This window comes from Solanum lycopersicum, chromosome 10 (assembly GCF_036512215.1).
Source record: "Solanum lycopersicum chromosome 10, SLM_r2.1".
In the NCBI taxonomy this organism is placed as follows: Eukaryota; Viridiplantae; Streptophyta; class Magnoliopsida; order Solanales; family Solanaceae; genus Solanum; species Solanum lycopersicum.
In genome coordinates, this window is record NC_090809.1 from 11960082 (window position 1) to 11981148 (window position 21067).

General features: G+C 35.4%; 1 pseudogene; it reads right to left on the bottom strand.

Annotated features, from left to right (window-relative positions):
• Positions 1-2162: 2162 nt before the first annotated feature.
• Positions 2163-21067, bottom strand: part of LOC101265592 (exocyst complex component SEC10b-like) — a 30681-nt pseudogene continuing 11776 nt past the window's right edge.

Below are 21067 nucleotides of genomic sequence, written 5' to 3' on the forward strand. Positions count from 1 at the left end.
GATTATGTACATTTTTTTCATTAATTGATGGAAGAAAATACTCGGGTCATGAGAGTATCTGGACATGCCCAACTCTCTTTTGTAAGGTTACAAGTATTTATGTAAGGTATTATATAGTACTCTGTTTGATAGGAATTTTGGTCTATGTATAACTAATCCATAAATTAGTTATACTTCTTACATGGTCCTATATGATGTATTACTAATACCTTTCATTTGGTGGAATTAGTAATACATTGATATAATAACATGGAATAAGTCTATGCAAAGATACAAATATTTCTCAAATCATTTTAATTATTTTATTTTTTTTCTTGATTTTATGATTTATATTTGTACTAGTAAATTTATTTAAATAAATTAGCTTACAAATTATTTAGAGAGAGTTGTTTGTTACTAAATAAATTCAATGCTAATTTGAAATATTAGTTATTTATTTGTATATAACATTTGTGACCTTAACTAAATATGTATGTGATATATATATATATATATATATATATATATATGTATATAATCAAAAAGTTACATACATATTAAAACTACAAATTGCAATTTTTATGTGTAAATGTAGATGGTTTATTCAAGTTTACCATTGTTGACTATGTTTTCAATTTTGAAAGTAGATTATTTATCTTTTCCAAAATTTAAAAATGGCAATTTGTGAGTGGTCAATTTATTAAGATGAAAATTTATTATCAAATAATTCAAGTAAAAAATAGCAAACATGACAACAAAATTTGTTCTCAAAGCTAGTTTGAAGGTTGTAAAAAATACTATTGTCTGACAATTATCTACCTTGATCCAATTATCCAACAATTCAAGGGTATGATTGAATAAAAATAAAGAGCTTTAATCCACACACAAGATGTGGTGAGAAATAATGAACCAAATACTTAATAAAAGTAAACCCCGTATTATTAATCTCTGCATTACTAATCCCTATATTACTAATTATTCTATTACTAATTCATGTGTTATTAATATTTGTACCAAACAAACATAGTGTAAGCAAAAAATGATGGGGGAGAGCCCGAGGGGAAGAAACGCCCCGTCTATATATGAAGGGAGTTCCTCGAAAAAATATGTGCAAGCATATATATGATGTGGATACACATCCAGGCAGATTGAAGCCTATGTGCAAGCATTTTTCATGACTTTGTTGATTTGGAATATTTATTTGATGTTATTTCACTATTATTTATTGTTAATGTTTTTTGTGTCATCACTCATCTCATATTTTGTGTTATTTTTTATAAAAAAATATCTTAAATAATTATAGTTTGATAAGACTAATTTTAAATATAAGTTAATTATATTTCTGTCATTAATATATAATCGGAAAAACTCGAGGATGAAAAATTTAAATTATATTAATTTGATTTGATTTATAAATTTTAAAAATACTATAAAAATAGTTTAATTTGATATTTGAAAAACTCAACTCAATTAATCATGTATACCCCTAGCGTCTACTTATGTGCAATATACTTTAAGATTTGAAATCATTTGCTAAAAGGAAGCAATCAAAACACCCTACACAAAAAGTATTTCCTTTAGTTGATAAAATTACAACTAGTCAATCACGACCCTTCTTCTAAAATAATTCATTAATACCTTATAATTTTCAGTGCCTCAAATAGTAATACATCAATGTAATTTTACTAGTAAAGTTTGAAAAAGGGACCTTGTGAAATAAAAAGGTAAATAACTGGTCATTTGAAACTTTTCATTATGAAGAAATTGATGATAGCTACTGTTCAAACTTAGCCTGCTTTTGTACCTGCATACTGAAGGGGAATGAGAAGCAAAAGAAGGGAAGACATAGCAACTTTTTTTCTGAGGTTTCAAACACGGCCAGACCCATAATAGCAGGGAAACCAATGTCCGACCCATAACAAGTCTTACTAGGTGTGAAGAATGTGTATTTCTTGGCAAGTGCAAAGAGTTTCCGCATAGGAAAAGATACATCTTTATACCAAGAAAAAACTATATATTCTTGTCGATCATCAACAATATAGCAACAATCTTCCCCATATTTTCCAGTTCAGAAATATAAAGATCCAATATGAGATGGAAGAGCTTTGCCATATATATAGGCTACAAGTACAAAGGGATTTTTTTATCTTGAGGATGTAATTTCTTATGCAACTAAGCTAACTCTACAAGGAGCTGAGCTTTAATGCAAGTTTTCCATTCTTGTAATCATCGCGGAGTTGAATAAACCTGAGTTTGCAGATAAAAGAAAGAATTCAGAAAATTATCCGCCTTAAACTTGTACAGCAGACAACCTTAAACAATATACAAGTCATTCAACCTTTTGTTACATTACTATTTAGAAAGAAAAAAATTAGTTATTAACAAAACCGAAGTGTGTTGGGAAAAACACGGACAAACACAAAAATATATATGGTAAAAGTAATGTAAATAAAATTAAAAAATAATGACATCAAGAATTTTACGTGGAAAACCTTCTAAATAAAGGGAAAAACACCCCGGGTCAAGTAGAGCAACTGATATTACTATTGTAAGGAATTTTACACTGTGTAGTCACGAATACAATACTCAAAGTCACTACCATACACTCAAAAGGAAAAACACTCTTTTGGTTTCCACCTTATTAAATAGCGCTCACACTCTATTTTTCTTCATAGACTATTTTTCTTGTATAATCTATGGAATACCTCACATTGCTCTCAAAATGATTTTTCTCTCTAACTTGGTGTGTTCTACAAATGAGCAGGAATTCTCTATTTATAGAAGGATAAAATCATGCCTATTTCACTAATGACATAGGTAAATATAGCAAAGTCAAAAATGGTTGCGAATCATACCAATTTGTCAACCACCAAATCTTTTATTTTCAACTCCAATTACTATTCCTTTTTAACAATTGCTTGTAGCAATGAATAGCTAAAGTTGACCAAAAATGGTATGGATTCAAGAAATCTCCCCCTCCAGTCCCATTTACTGGAAAAAGGTATCTTCATCTTCTTTAGAGAGAGCTCATACCCACAAGTTCTTTGAATAACTCAAACTTGTCTTTCGATATCGTCTTGTTTAGTATATCTGAAGGATTTTCACTTGTGTGGATCTTTTTTATGTGAAATGATTCACTCTCCACTTCTTCACGAATCCATTGATATCTGACGTCGATGTATTTTGTTCTTGCATGGTACATGGAGTTCTTACTCAAGTCTATTGCACTCTGGATGTCACAATAGACAATATACTCATCTGATTCAAACCAAGTTCTTGAAGAAATCGCTTTAGCCATATCATCGCATTGCCGGCTACAGTAGCCGCAATATACTCAGTTTCAGTTGTAGATAGTGCAACACACTTCTACAACTTTGAATTCCATGATATAGCTCCCCTGAAAAAGTAAACAAATATCCAGTGGTGGATTTTCTGTTATCAAGGTCACCTTCCATATCAGCATCGGTATAGCCTTTCAAAATTGGATTTGATCCTCCAAAACACAAGCATTCATCTGAGCTTCCTCAAAGATACCTGAATATTCACTTCACAGCTTCCCAATGCTCCTTTCCTCGATTGTCGAGAAATCTGTTGACAATACCAACTGCATGAGCAATATCAGGTCTAGTGCATAAACCATTACATTCATTAGACTTCTGACGACAGAGGAATATGGAACTTTGGCCATGTTCTCTTTTTCCTCCCTAGCTGTAGGACACATATTCTTGCTCAACTTCATATGACCAGTAAGAGGTGTAAAAACAGGCTTACCATTCTTCATATTGAAGCGCTCTAGTACACGTTCAATGTACTTCTTCTGGGACAAATAAATTTTCCTTTTATCTCTGAGACGAGTGATTCTCATGCCCAAAATTTTGCTTGGCATGGCCCAAGTCTTTAATAGAAAAAGACTTACACAACTCTTTCTTCAGCTCGTCAATCTTGGAAGTATTCTTGCCCACAATCAACATATCATCCACATACAGCAAAAGGATGATAAATCATCCTCAAAAAAAAAATTTCACAAATACACAATGATCTGAAGAAGTTTTTTTATAGTCTTTCTCCTCCATAACAGATTCTAACTTCTTGTACCACTGTCTACGAGCTTGCTTTAGGCCATATAGACTCTTTCTGAGTTTACACATAAAATTTTCTTTACCATCTACTTTGAAGCCCTCAGGTTGTTCCATATAAATCTCTTCTTCTAGATTACCGTGAAGGAAAGTCCTCTTCACATCCATCTGCTGAATCTCTAAATTAGGACTAGCAGCCAAACCTAGAACCATGCGAATCGAGGACATTTTCACACCAAGAGAAAATATTTCGTCAAAGCCAATACTTAATTAGACCAGATCCCTAACAACCAATCTAGCTTTGTATCTGGGCTTCAAGTTGTGTTCTTCAACTTTAGCTTTGAACACCCATTTGTTCTTCAAAGCTCTCATGCCCTTAAGATATTTTACCAACTCATAAGTGCGGTTCTCATTCAGAGACTTCATATCATCTTGCATGGCTTTAATCCATAGATCATTATGATCATCTTCCATGGCCTCCTTATAACATTCAGGTTCTCCCCCGTCAGTGAGTAACACATACTCATTCGGTGAATAAAGGGAGGAAGGAAACCATTTTCTTGTGGACCTCCGAAGCGGAATATTTGATTCGTCCACAACTTCATGAGCAACGTGATCATCAATAACAATATCATTGTTATTATCAACACTAACATGTTGATGAGATACATGACATAATGATTATAAAGCCCAACAACATCATGTACAGTTGTGTGAGGAACGTCATCATGACTAACTATACCATCAAAACTTGAAAATTCTACCTTCTCCGCTTTGTCAATATCTTCAATTGTTTGATTCTCCATGAAAATAATATCACGGTTTCTCACACATTCATATAGCCTGTAACCAAATTCATCAAGGTCATATCCAATGAAGATGCACTGCTTTGTCTTGGCATCTAACTTTGACCTCTCATCTTTTTGCACATGTACAAAGGATTGCAACCAAATACTCTCAAATGGTCATAGAAAACATCCTTTCCATACAAACACTATTTGGTACATCACTTTGCAAAGCAACAACAGGAGATAGATTAATAACATGTGCAGCAGTCAATAAAGTCTCACCCAAAAATGAGTTCGGCAACTTTGCTTCAGAAAGCAAACATCTAACTCTTTCCATCAAGGTCTTGTTCATCCTTTCAGTCAAACCATTAAGCTGAGGAGTCTTGGGAGGAGTCTTCTAGTGTCTAATACTTTGATGCTTGCAGTATTCGTCAAATGGTCCATAATATTCACCACCATTATCAGTACGAATATATTTCAGTTTCTTTTCAGTTTCTCTTTCAACTGAAGCCTGAAACTGCTTGAAGACATCTAATACTTGGTCTTTAAACTTCAAGACATAGACCCAAAGTTTTCTCGAGCAATCATCAATGAAAGTGACAAAGAAGAGTGCACCCAATGTTCTTTGTCTTTATTGGACCGCATAAATCAGAGTGCACCAACTCAAGCAACTCTGTCTTTCTCGAAGGAGGATAATCCTTAGAGAAAACTCTATTTTGTTTACCAGCCAAGCAGTGCTCACAATTTTCTAATTAATAGCACTTTTGAAATTTGACAAAAAAATTCATCTTGGCTAGAACATTGAGTCCTTTCTCACTGATGTGGCTACGTTCTTGTGTCATAACGTTGAGGGTTATAGCTCTCAACCGCATTCACCATATCATCACAAGCATATGTCGTAGTAGACCACGACTTTGTTACCACGAGGCACAACTAAGGAACCCTTAATGAGCTTCCATTTTCCATCACCATTGGTACTAACATATCCTTCATCATCTAAAACACAACAGAAATTAGGTGCAAACGAACGTCAGGAGCATGTTTCACATTGTTCAAAACTAGTTTAGTTCCAACACTAGTTTCCAATCAAATTGTACCAATAGGAATCACCTTAGAAACAGTCTTATTACCCATACTCAAGGTTCCAAAATCACCAGGAGTATAGGAAGAGAAAATATCCTTCCTTTGTGTCGCATGAGATGCGGCACCAGTGTCCACAACCCAGCTTGACTCATCACAAGCAATATTTATCATATCTTTCATCAAGGACAGTAACAAGATCTTTGATGGTAACAGTGGCTTGGCAATTTTCATTGTCATCTTCTTTAGCTTTCTCTTTGATTTTGTTTTCCCTGTTCAACTTCCTGCAGAACTTCTTTGTGTGTCCTTTTATTCCATAATGATAGCACTCAATATCCTTAAGTTTGCATCTGAATTTGCTCCTACTTTGTTCTCTGTACTGAGAACCACGAATTTTGTTTCTCCTCATGGGGCCAGTTATCAGGACATCCGACGAAGAAGACCCTTGACTTTTCTTCTCATCTCTTCATTCAAGACACTACTCTTGGCAGAATCAATAGAGATCTCACCATTCGGAGCAGAATTTGACAATAAAGTTCTAAATGTTCCCCAAGAGTCTGGAAGGTAATCAAGTAGTTGGTTCATGATCCCATGAAAATTGTTCAGATGGTCTCGGAGAACCATCATGATACTTTAAATTCAACATCTGCTTTATTAAGAACATTTTGTTATTTCCTGTCTTCCGAGCATACAAGCTTTCAAGATGCTCCCATAGGGTTCGAGCATGTGTCTCCCTAGAAATATGGTTCAACACATTATCGTCGGGCTATTGCCTAATGAATCCACAAATATGTATGTGCAACAGATTCCACTGTTCATCTGTTTTATTATCAGGTTTACAGTGGTAAATACTGATTTGTAAAAGTTCTTGACATAAAGATGATCTTCCATTTTCCCTTTCCGAATGACATAATTAGCACCATTCAAAGTAACCATTCTACTTGTGTTGACTTCCATTGTTTTTCCCCAAAAAATATTGTTATCGCAAATCAAAGTAAATCTTTTCTGATGTTGAAGTTCAGACTGTGATGCAACCACAGAGCATACTCAGACTCTGATATCAGTTTGTCGGGAAAAACACGGATAAACACAAAAACATATATGGTAAAAGAAATGTAAATAAAATGAGAAAACAATGAAACCAAGAATTTTACGTGGAAAACCCTTCTAAATAAGGGGGGAAATATGGGTCAAGAGGAGTAACTGATATTACTATAGTAAGGAATTTTACAATGTGTAGTCATGAATACAATACTCAAAGTGACTGCTATACACTCAAGAAGAACAACACTTTTGGTTTCCACCTTACTAAAATATCGCTCACACTCTATTTTTCTTCATAAACTATTTTTCTTCTATAGTCTATGGAATACCTCACTTTGCTCTAAAAATGGTTTTTCTCTCTAACTTGGTGTGTTCTACAAATGAGCAAGAATGCTCTATTTATAGATGGATAAAATCATGAATGTGTTACTAATGACATAGGTAAATATAGCAAAGTCAAAAATGATTGCATCTCTTACCAATTTGTCAGTCACCAAATCTTTTATTTTCAACTCCAATTATTATTCCTTTTTAACAATTGCGTGTATCAATTGAATAGCTAAAGTTGACCAAAAAATGGGACGGATTCAACAAAGTAGACCTTTCACTTGAACACATTCATAACACAAAAAAAGAACATGAATATGTAAACAAATTAGTCACCTTTGAGCATCTTTCTTAAAGCTTGGAGTTCCCTCAAACAACGGGCCTAGACTTTCAGGAGCAACAATAAACACATTCGCTATGCTGAAGCAAGAGTCAAAACAGGAAACATTAGAGGAAATTCAATTTTGTATGAGGCCTAAAATTTTGAGAAACCATGCAACTTACATTTCAAGTTGTTCAAATTTCTCGTCAACCTGAGGGGCATTGAAACTACGAACAAACTCTCCATATTCTGTTATGTCACGCTTCAAACGCAAGCCTCCACTGCAAAAGTCAGAGAGAATTTCGGTAGATGAAGCAACTTTCAACAGATGTGCATTACAAATAGGGGAATTTACCTAAATGTCAAACCAGATACCAAGCACAAAATTTTATGTTTTATGTTTCTCTAACCATTTATAGATGTTGGTTTTAATCTAGAGTGCTTTCTGGATTATGTATAATGTCTTCTTTGAGACATTTGCTTCCTTTCTTCCTTGTTCTTTTCAGGACATTATGATGTGCCTCGAGTTATAAAAACTTATTCCAGGAGACCAAAATAAATAAGTAAGAAACTTAGTAACTGTCATGAGACAGTTACACATTTAATGGGTGGTTTTTCCTGTAGAATAGGGGCACGGCAGTGAAAAAAAGATACTTAGAAAATAAAGGAATTTTGGGAGAGTTTCTAGTCTCTCGAATGTCTAGAAAGATTGTGATCTTTATGATTATATGACTAAGTTCATTATTGTCTTAGGATGTGATTTATCATATTAGTAGTGTACTCGTGATTGTTGTAATATCAGTGAATCTAGTGTGAAACACCAGTATTTGTTTCTTTATTTTGTATTTCATCAGTAAGGTCTATCAAATTGGTATTAGAGCAATAACGTTCAGGGATGGTGAGTAGAATGGAGGGACGAGTTGAACAACTGGAGACAAATTTGACAGGGGCAAGAGAAGATATCATAAAACTGGAAGGATGGTTTCAAGAAATGATAGAGACTCTTGCTAGAATCGAAGCACAAGGGAGAACTATGATGGCAGAAGCATCCCCTTCTCAAACCAAATATTTCGAAAATCAAGAAGAGGGAAGCAATGTCAACTGGGTTGGAGAAAAAGATGGGAAGAAGTTCCACAAATTACAACTACCAGTTTTGGAAGGAGAGGATCCTCTGGGATGGATTTTCAAAGTTGAGCGATATTTTACCATGAATGAAATTACTGAAGCAGAAAGATTACAAGCAGTAGTTGTTTGTTTGGAAGGAAAAGCCTTAAATTGGTATTATTGGATGGAATATCAAAAACAAATGTTAACCTGGGAGGACTTCAAAAGAGATTCGTTGAACCGATTTCATCATTCTCAAAAAATCAATCAATATGTTGTCTTAATGGGGTTGAAGCAGGTTAGCAAAGTTACTGTGTCTCGTGAAGAATTTGAAAAGGTCTCAGCAGCCATCTGATGGAATGTTATCTGGAGTATTTTTCAATGGGTTAAAAGAGGAAATTTGAGCAAAAGTGATGTTGTTTCAGGCTCAAACCTTGAGGGAGATAACGGAGATGGCTCAAAAGGTGGAGGATCGAAATTATGTTTTGCAGGAAGTACAAGGTTTTAAATTTGATCAGTCAGAGGAAGTGCAAGTAATAAACCAGTTGGGTTTAGACCGAATTATCACCGAGTTGCAAACATTCTTGAATCTCGTAACTCAAGAGCCGGAGTAGCAAGTCGTAACACTGATTCACCAGTGCATACTACCACAAAGTCGACTAGCTTCAATGGGATTGCAGTAGCAAAGTCTAAAGGACAATTCAAAAGGTTGTCTAATTTAGAATTTGCCCGAAAAAGAGAGTTAGGGTTATGTTTCAGATGTGATGAAAAATTTGGCCCTAATCATCGTTGTAAAAATAGGAAGCTTAACCTATTGATTATCTCAGAGGCACCTAACACTGATGAAGACGAAACAGAGGAATTCTTTGAGTCTATAGGAGAAGATGTAGTTGAAGGGGAAATGAAAGGTACTATGATGGTGTTGAATATGAATTCAGTTGTGGGCCTTACAGGAGGTAGAACAATGAAACTTGTGGGAAAAATTCATCCACCCTCGCTCATCATCTGCAATTACCTATTAAGAAGACCAGAGGATTTGAAGTAACAATTGGTAATGGTCAGCAGGTTTGTGTGAGTGAAGTATGCAAAAAGGTAAGGATAGACATGCAAGGAGTCCAAATCAACCAACAATAATTTCTATTTGAATTGAGGGGAATTGATGTAGTATTAGGGATGGAATGGTTAGCCACGTTACGAAAGATGAGGGTGAATTGGAAACTTTTTACCATGAAATTCAAAGATGTAGGAAGATTGGTGTCGCTTCGAGGGGGTCGGTCCAGAGATGGTTCGAATAGTAGTTTCACTGAAACCCATGACTAATTTCTTAACGAAAGGAAACCATGGATTTTTGGTCGAGATGAATCAGGTAACAATAACAAATGGTGTAGCAGTTGTATTCATTAAGGAAGTGGTTAAATTGCATAGATTTCCTAAGTCTATTGTGTCTAATCGTGACCGTGTGTTCATAAGCCACTTTTGGAAGGAACTATTCAAGCTTGAAAGCACTACCTTAAGGTATAGCTCTTCTGATCATCCAAAAACTGATGGGCAAACAGAAGTTTTGAATAGGAGTTTAGAAACATATCTCCGTAATATGGCAGGAGAAAATCCTAAAGAATGGTCCCACTGGTTGTCTTGGGCTGAGTATTGGTTGAACACATCCTTTAATAGATCTGCAGGTATGACACCCTTTAAAGCATTATACGGAAGGGATCCATCATCAATTTTTCACATGAATGACACTACTTTTTCGGTTGAATGAGTAAATGAGTAGGGACGTACTAGAAATCTGATCTTAACCAAACACAAAGAACATTTGTTACAAGCACAACAAAGAACGAATAATCAAGCTGATCGACATCGTGGAGAACTGACTTTTGAGATTGGTGAAGTAGTATATCTCAAACTTCGGCCCTACAAAATACGTTCTTTGTCTAAGCAGATCAATGAAAAACTCAGTCCCTGTTTTTATGGTCCTTACAAATTTCTGGAAAAGATTGGTCCCGTAGCTTATCGGTTGGAGTTACCAGTTGGAACACGCATTCATTTAATGTTTCATGTTTCACAGTTGAGATAATGCTTGCTTCGAACTACTTCTGCTCCAAACCTACCTCCATTTCTTACCCAAGAATTGGAGCTTCAAGTTGAGCCTGAGGCAGTGAGACAGATCAGGAAGCTAATCAATGGAAAATTGGAAGTGCTAATCAAGTGGAAGAACCTATCAGACTTTGAGAATACTTGGGAGGAATATGCAATCATCGATCAATAATTTATGGACTTTCACCTTGAGGACAAGGTGATTCTTATAGGGAAGGGTAGTCATGAGACAAGTTACACATTTAATGGTTGGTTTTTCCTTTAGAAATAGGGGCAGGACAGTGAAAAAGAAGGATACTCTATAAAATAACGGAAAGGAATTTTGGGAGAGTTTCTAGTCTCTCGAATTTCTAGAAAGGTTGTGATCTTTATGATTATATAACTAAGTTCATTATTGTCTTACGATGTCATTTATTATATTAGTAGCGTACTCATGATTGTTGTAACATCAGTGAATCTAGTGTGAAATAGCAATTCGTGTTCCTTTATTTTGTATTTCAGCAGTAAGGTCTATCACATTATTGATCTGTTCATATTCTACAACATTGCCTTGCTTTATTATCTCCTCAGTTGAAGACTTTTACTTCTTGAAACTACAAGGACTTTATGCTTGTGCTATCCCTTCAGATGAAAAAATTGATGCCCCAATTATCAGAGTGCATATAACTCAAAGTACATTTGATTTTATGCTCTAGAGCTAAAATCAAGCCTTTTATGTTCTCCATATATATGCACTGCTCACATGAATCCATATTTCATGTAATCTACCACAAATAAGTCTTGTCATAACTTTCTCATGAATATGCTAACATTTAACTAAAAATAACTTTATTTTTATGATCTAGTGCAAAAACCAGCATTTTTATGTTTGTTTATACTTGCAATGCTCTCAAGAATCTATCTTTCCTGCAATTTGACCACAAAGAAAATGATTTTTCAGTTTTGGATGTGAAGGGTAGGCTTAGGCTTATTAAGGTCAAAGGCTTCATTTGTGAGAAAGTGAGAGGATGTGTGATCGATTTGTTTTTCCCTTCTAACTGATCTGCTGTGTGTCACATTGCGTTATTCATAGGGGAAGAAGGCCAAGTCCTTGCTTGTTCGACAAAGTTAGGTCTTTTCTTTCTTATATGCCTACCATCATATACCACAATTATCTTAGAATTAGACATAAATGATGTGGCAATAGCTGCAATACTTGTACCAGTCAACTTTCATATATCTAGAAACTACTAAAATTTCTTCTGCTGCTGCTGCTACTAAATCGAATGAACTAGAGAAAGGAATTACCTAGGATTAAAAGTGAACTTTTGCCAATGGTTAAGCAACCCCTTGTGCAAGCGATTCCCCTATAAGATCATTTTTAAAATAGACAAACATAGTATCAATATAAGAAGTTCTGGCAAAGAAAACTAAACACAAAATCAATAAGTTGCAGATAATTTAGACACCACTGAATAACCCGACATGACAGAAATACATAGCACTAAAATGGATGCAGAGACAAGTTTCAATGTCTTCCTACCATTTGCACAACAAATGTGTGTATGCACAAACTAACAATGTGTATATTCTTAGCAGATCAATATCATGGGTGGTTTTGTTAATTGGTGATCTTTGAGAGTTACAGGCTAGGACATGTGTAAAGGTAAATTCAGTTGATTATACAATTTCGAACAAGCTACCGAACAATTTCTAAAAACAAATTTCTCTGAAACTATAAAAATGACCGATTGGGTCAAGGATCAGTTATCGTGCGTCTAGAAACAGCATTAACCTTGAAATTACAAGAAGATAACTTTACCTAACAGATAAAAAAGAGAAGTGATAGATCTAATAGAATGCCTTTAAGAATACGAAGAGATGGGTTTCTTTGTCTCGATTGTAAATACTTTTGATAGCACTTTCTTGGTGCTATCTATAACACACTCAACCTTTCTTGGGAAAAAAGATACTTGAGAGAAGATTTCCGGCATCAAGGTTTTGGACGAAAAATAATAGTCACAGCAATAAGAACAGTAACATACCAGTTCAGTCATGAAGGCTTGTTTGTTTCGCCCTTCCAGTCCAGTGAATGCTGACTCAAGCACACGGGAAAGGTATGCAACAGCACTGGTTGTAGATATAGTATTAGTATACTGGTAAAATGAAAACTAAATGATTGCCAAAAAAGACGTAAATTCCAAAGATCTTAAAATATACTACGCCAGATATAAAGAGGAAAGCAATCACAAGATCAACTGAAATTTCATACTTGGATATCTTCTTGATGCTTCAAGAATACATCTTTCTATAAAAAAGACTAACATATGTGCATCTTCTAATTAATATAGGGATTCACCATGCACAAGCACTTGTTGGCCGATGGTCAGGGATAATGCCATCATCAGGTGATCGATAATCTGTTGCCTTTTGTTCAGTTGACAGTAGCCTTTCTACCTGAAAGCAGTCAAAGGGGAACATGATGTCAAACAAAATGTTTTGTTTTAGAGGAGAGATGAAAGAATTGGAAAACATTAAGTGGCTGGTGAAAGTGACCAATGAGATACTTTGCCTAGGGAGGATAAGTGTCCCACATATAGCACTTATCAAGCCTATACAGAAGAATAAATATTCTTAATCACAAACCTCTGCTATGACAGTTTCAATGCACTGTTGAAGCCCCTTACAAGCAACACTCTCTGCACGTGACATAGATGTTGCCATTTCTTCACTGGAAGCAGCATGAGCACCATCCACAGGAAGTAAACGCCGCGATATGGAGTTCACAAAATACTAAAGAAAACCAGGAGTTAAGTGCAATTGAGTTAAAGCTACATCTACATAAATTTAAATTGACTCCACTGACATCAAAACAACCCACTTGCTGCAAAATAGCCACACTGCTTCCACAACGTTTGCACAGATGCCATGAAAGATTTGAAACTGCTTTCACCAGCAGCAGCTGCATTTTCTGCCTATATAAACCACTCATACAACAAGACAGCTGATCGCTTAACATTTAGATGTATACAAAGTACAAAACTCTAGATCAAAAGAAAAGACTGGAATAATTACGGCAGAAGCAGCTGTTGCAGAAACTCTTTAGCTAACACTAGTTCCCAGCAAGTATTTTTCCCTCAAGGCAGCAGCCTCAGTAAGGCCTTCTCTGGCTCTTTCAAGACCTCCTATTATGTATTGACTGACCTGCAAAAGTCTAGAGTGAGAAAAACAATTGTACCATAACTACTGTTACGCCTCTTTCAAAATTAGTAGGGTCTGGTAAGATGGAACTTCAACCACTCAGCTCTATTTGTCCTGTTTCATTACCCAATAATTTGTCCTAAAGGGGTTATCAAATGACTAGTGATCCTCTAAACCATGTACTTATTTGTGCATCAAAATATAAATTCTACCCGAACTAAAAGGATTCTTGTCAAACACCAGACCTGTTGTTAGTGAACCCAGGATGAGGACAACAATGTAAGTGTTCCACTAACAAACACCAGACCTGTTGTTAGTAAACCCAGGATGAGGACCCAATGTAAGTGTTCCACTAACAAACACCAGACCTGTTGTTAGTGAACCCAGGATGAGGACCCAATGTAAGTGTTCCACTAACAATTTTATTCATTTTGTGGACATGTTGAGGCTTGGAGGCTAAACATTGCGTCCATATATAATTACAGATTTCATTAACATTCTAGAGAACTTACCTTTTAATTTGGTAAGTATCCTCTCCACGCATAGCACAACCTTAACATTTCTCTATTCCAGTGAACCTACTTTAATTCTGTCATGCAACTTAATCTAGATGAATTGACTGCATATAGTCATCTCACTCCTTTCTTCTTGTGTTGGCTAACTTAGAGTCTATATGATTTTCGGTTACTTCTACTTTTCCTAAGACCATTACTCTTGAGTGCTTCTCCATTGTTCAAACGTTTGGTTTGACTTCGCTTGTTTAGGGCTTTCGGCGATTAAAACATAACTTCTGCAAATAACATACTCCATTGAATCCCATTTTGTATATTATTGATACACTCATTCATAACTAGGGTAAAAAAGTAATGTGCAACCAAAGATTTTGGGAGATTTGCTCGTCTCCTCCCGCTCTTATAACTCCTGTCAAAGCTCTTTTATCCCACAATAAAGCAAAATGATATTACCAAAGTTTAATGTAATTTAGCTTTCATCATCGGAGATGTTTCTATACAAATGCTAGATATTTCCACATGCAAAAGCAAACAGTGAAACTAGAACTCCTTATTCTGCATTAGAGATATTGCTTACATAAATTCTAAACATGCAGAAGACTACAGATATATATTGTGCCTTCTATGAATTTCCTAATTGATTAATGCATGCTCCCAGTGACATGATGAAAGAACTAAAAGACGGCAACAATTGAAACAAACTATAAATGTAAAAGGAGGTGATGAACTTACTTGGTCCAGAAGGCATGTGAAAATAGGTTTAATGCTAGCAGCAAGTGCAGCAGGCTGTATATAAGAGGTATAATCAATTAGCTAATCCTTGTAGGTTTTTATCTACTAAAGTATAACAGTCAACAAATAGATCATCAAGTTTGGAGAATGGCCTAAAGACGTGTACCAGCGGCAGAAGACACTAAAAAAAGATAACTACAACATACTTGATTACTACAGGCCACATTGTAACTTTACTTGGAAAATATGGTATACATTATTGAACTTATATTGAATCTAGTGGCAGTGCCTTCAGTTTAAAACAAACAGTAATAAGTTGTCAAGGAGAAAAGATAAGGATCAGATGTAGGCATGGAGAAGAATTTCATGATGTATATTTTGGACCGTTTGGCTAGAAACAGATCACATGTGTTTCAAGAGAAATCAGATTCCTGTTTTGCCAAAAGTTGGAAGTCTTTTTACAAATAAAAGTTTTTTCTGTAGGATTACAGGTTGATGTGAAGGAATGGTTGTAAATGACATTGATTCAGTACTGGATTTTGTCGATTTCCTACACTCTTAAGTGACAAATCTAGCTGTTTTGCATAAAATCAGAACAGTCTTGTTGCTAAGGTCTTCTGTATAAAATTTATATTACTTACTAAAGAAAGTATGGAGAAGATTCTCACTCCCTCTGTATGTATGTCAACTATAGCTCTTCAACTATTCAAGTAACCTGTCTATGCAATAAATAATTAACTACTGTGCTTAGGGAAATCTCCGCATACATGATATCCAAAGTAGAGGAACTTACGCAATCACTACTAACAGTCATATGGATAAACATCTTTTCAATCTAAATTCTAATCTGACCAGCCTAAAGCATCTTTTTAATAGAATAGGTCAAAAATTCTACTGGACATGAAAAGGAACATGATGTGAATGAATCTACTCCGGCACAAGCCTTGGTACAATAACTAGTTCCTTTTCATTTTCCAGCCAAAGGAAAAAAACTGAGAGATGATTAAGGTACAGCTTCAGCAACATCTTGGAACATGTCATATATACCTGTAAGTAAAACAAACTGCATCCGGATATTGCTTCTTCGTTCCAACGAACAAACTCTGTTACCATAGTGACAGAAATTTCCGGGTTAGAAAGTACTATTGAAGCACCTTTTGAGCGTCCAATTGTCCCACACGACTCAGAGTTGGATAGCTGACTTTCACTACGCAGTTCATCCATCTGCAAATTAAAACAAGAGGTCTGTTCAAAATTGTTCAAGAGAAGGCCACCAGAATGATATGTTACAGGTGGAACACTTTCATAAACATCTATAAGTTCACAAAGTTGTTGGGCACCTATTGTTACAATAACATTGTGGACCTTCAATATTGTTTAACGCTCTCCAGAAGCAGGTAGCCTTGTCATCTAGTATACCAAATTTCATGCAAGCTAAGTTTGATTTGGTAAGAGCCTATGTGGAGCAAAGATTTTGCAATTTACATGGCACCTACTAGGTGCTTTGGAACTAAAATATTTCAAGGTTCCCTAGAACCAGAAAATTGACAACCAATAATTTCTTTACTTCATTTAGGAGCTCTGATTGTTTTCATTGTGGAAATAGCTTCTTCCAAGACCTCCTTGTTTTACCTAAGCAATAGAGAGAAAGGAGTGCCTTAAACAGAAACTAGAATGATGGGACTGTTCAGAAGAAGAAATTGTCACAAACCTTAGCTTTGTAAAGTTGTTTAAGAGAGGCTTGCTCGACTCTATGTATATATCTTTGTTTGGTAGAAACAATGATTCAGTCAAACCTAAACCAGAAGAAAATGGAGATCACAAATATAATTGACATAAGGAAAGCCAGTCCAACAAATTATAAATGGAAATAGCCTATGGTCAAGACCATCTAGATTGACCTCGTGGTAATAACAAAAGTGAGTATCTTCAAGAAACTGATTCTAGTACCCAAATGAACCATGGTAGTAAACCACAGTAAGTAACCTAACAGGACTAGAACGTTTTCTATAATATTTGGAACTGAAGTTAGATGTAGAAACAATCTTAGCAAATTACAAGAAACATAACACTTCAAGATTTGATATAGACTCACACGTATTTGCTGTTTCTCTTAAAAAGGTGAAGGAGAAAAACGAGTCTACAATATTAATTGATCAGTAATATCGGAAGCAGTACATGCTTCAACGACGGAAAAGAACAAAACTTAGGTGTCAAGACTTCTCTTTTATTAAGAACCTGGCCTTTTAGCAATACCTAATACTCAAATTTCTTCAAGAATCTGTATTTCCCTCCCACTTTTGTTGAACACCCTGTCATCCTTTATCTCTTCTTTTTAATTTTCTCTCTCCGTGAAGTGCATAATATGCCCATAATAGACAACTCTTTATTCCTTCAGAACCTTGTCATTAACAGTCCTAGTTGACAGAGATTTCAGAATGAAAACTCATGAGGCTTATATCAAGCATTTACATGTCTCTGTAAGGTAAATCCTTAAAATACCAGCATGTTCGCCAAATTAAGCAGTCATATGCAGATCTTGGCATATTCCACCTCTGTTTTATAGCACATTTATTACATTTTAAACAGCTATATTAAGGTAATAATGAGATGGCACAAAGGTTCATTTCATTTCTACCTTCAACATCCAAGTCACCACATCCGACACTTCGCAACTCCTTATCAAACTCTTGTGTCTTCTCATATGCGACAGCCAGAAATCTGAGATACTGAACATTAAAAGGCAACAAAAGAGTCAGCCAAAGGCCATATTTTCCTCTTCTAATAGAAATGAACAATATCTGCAACATCACTTACTAATACTAGTCCGCCTTCTGCCATGGGAGGTGGATTAACAAGAGATGGTTTCAATAGGAGCTTCTCTAGAAATTTTGGAACACGATCCTCCAAGACACGATGTTCATAACCTCAATCTATTAGTTACCAGTTCCATAATTGCATTTTTTTGTGGAAACACTCACCCAGTAAGAACTTTACTGGAATGGAAAATATCAGGCAATCAAATTGGAGGATACTCAAGGCGATAGAAATTGTTTTTGTCTAAATTAACTGGTGCACGTCCACAGATATGTTAGTCTTTATATGCATATATTGTTAAAGCTCTGCGACGACAAGCCTGAACTAGCTTTCTTTTGCTGCTGCAGCACCATCATACACACACAAGATAGAAAATAACTGCCTCAAGCACACCATAAGTAGTTATCAACCATACCTGAACTAATATCGACATTACATCTTTAAGGGAAGGGAAAACTGTTGCTATAGTGGCTACTTCTTTTCGCACCGTGTCTGGAAGAAACATAATGTGTTAAAATTCAAAAGGCATGCATTTAGAAGAGAAATGCTGTTTTATAAACTTCAACCAAAATAACCTGCAATTTTTTTAAACATTGAAGAAAGGCCATGAGCAACTTTGCTAGGGCTGGGTTGGGCACCCTCATCACCAAGGACCAATTTAGCATCTGCATTTATCACTGCAACATCAAACATGGGACGTAATCCCACTTAGTGTTTCATGGCACTGGTACCCCTGTTAAACTGCTTGGAGAACGAATATGTCAAATTATAAAGTGGTCTTTTCAATAGAAAACACCAAGAATCAGGTCCAAATTCCAGAGAAAAGATAAAAACCTTTCACGTTATCCCCTGTTTACAGGAAGTTTAATAGAGATTTAACATGAAGTACTTTTGACAGGTCTACTGAAACAGCTTAATTTACCTGTGACAAAATTTTACCATGTTCACCCATTGTAGACGAATCACGCTTCTGTGTAGCCGTATCAAATCGAGCTAATAATTTGTTTTCCAAGGCTAGCAGGTCACCAAATAAGAAGACTACTTAGAATGTCCTTTAAAAATGAAAAAATGAATATGAATAGTCTTGTAATATGATATGCCGTATTTTACATCATTGTGCAAAATTTTAGGATTCGGAGCAATATGGTCATTGAAGGAGCTAGATCATAGCATTTTAGCATGCATTATTGCTCTTACTTAAATAACAAATGTTTAATTGGCCTCTTTCCTTGTTCTAATTATTCTTATGGATTCAGATGCACCAAATGAACATCCGTTTATCCCTTTATTAAGTTGTCCATACATCTTCCTAGATGAAAAACCAGTAAGGAGACATGAAAAAGAGTAAGAGATCGATGTTACAAGTTTCAAAGATACTGTGCATGTTCATTGGTCTGAGACGTGCTTCATGCTGGACTACACACAGCATAAGGACCTCATGGCTCATAATTTAAAATCCTGTTGGTTTAAGTCTTGGGAACTTCTATTGATGTCAAACATGTTTTTCATACCAGACCAGAACATCGTTGATGTCAAATAAATATTAAAATTGAAAAGATTCCTCCCCCGTCCCAATTATATGACACTATTTCCTTTTTAGTTTAATCCCAGAAGGGGCACCTTCTATATTTAGTAACAATTTGACTTGAAAGTATACCCTTAATGAGATGAGTCACACAAATATCTATGGCTTATTCTAGACAATACGTTTCAAAAGTCTTCGTTTCATTCTTAAGCTCCGGGTCCTATCATGGAAATTGGGACGGGGGGGGGGGGGGGGGCTAATTAGATGAAAAATTATTGTTTAGTGGTTCCATCTTCAAGATAGATCTCATGGGTAATAAAAGAGCAAGTCTTATTGCTTGGTGCCTGAAAGAAGAACTACCTAAGCAAGCAAAGCACTCAACCTGTTTTGCACCTAGAAATTTCTTAAGAAGTTTGTTGTAGAGTTGCCAGAAGGTTCTTAATGCTTCAGATATTTCTACCAACAAATAACCTACTTCTTCTCTACTTTTTTTATCAACACAAGTTCAATCATATATTATGCTCCTCTAAAACTTCAGATTCTCCATTTCTCGGGGTGGTAGTTTGTGAAAAACTAGCTAGTCAAGAAGAACAGAAGTTTCAAACACAGCTTTAGAATAAATCCATGAGGATCAGTAAAACATCAGTAGTTAAAGAAATAAGTAGTTCGCTATTGTACCATTGCAGTACTCCTGGAGGTTTGTGATAGCAACTTCCAATCCTATAGGTGAAGTTGCATTTCCAACAGCAGAGGAGACAGTTGTTCTTTGTCTTCCAATATCTTCATCAGCAAATGATCCTGCAAATTACATAAATGTTATTATATCTGGGGAAAAATCATATTGTTACACAATTGAGGATGAAAACAGATTCTCTAAGGTGAAAGATATACAATTAATCACTCAAAGGCCTCTTTTTAAATGACAAAAAAAGAAAATGTAAATGCAGGAACAAAAATTCTCTGTTGCTCCAATCCTCTAGACCAAGTACATGAACCAGGATTAGATCATTGTTTTTAATGGTATATACAGGAGAAGCTAAGTTAGTGGACGATTAAATGTCTTTGAATATCCTCGTCCATCGAAGGACTTGGTGAGAAGTTAATATTTTAGTGTACTTATTGACAATTATAACCAAAACCTTATACAGTATCACCAATGGGAGATCAGACAGTTAATAAGAGAATAACTCAATAACCTGAAGCAACCCAGCGGTCAAGTTTTTCCGTCCGGTGTAACTCTCAGGAAATCCCACCACCGTCCAGAAAAAGTAAAAAGACAGAAACGACCCAACCTTGTATACAGTATATTCCCATTTGATGATTCTCCACAGGAAACTAGTAAAACATTTCAAAGTTATAAGAAGAAAAAAAATAAACCTAAAATTTTAAGTTCTCTTAATTATTTTTGGTGATGACATGATAGTAGTTAGATATTACTGAAGAATTTGAGAAGAACAGGCTTATTTTGTACGTCGGTATGCCTA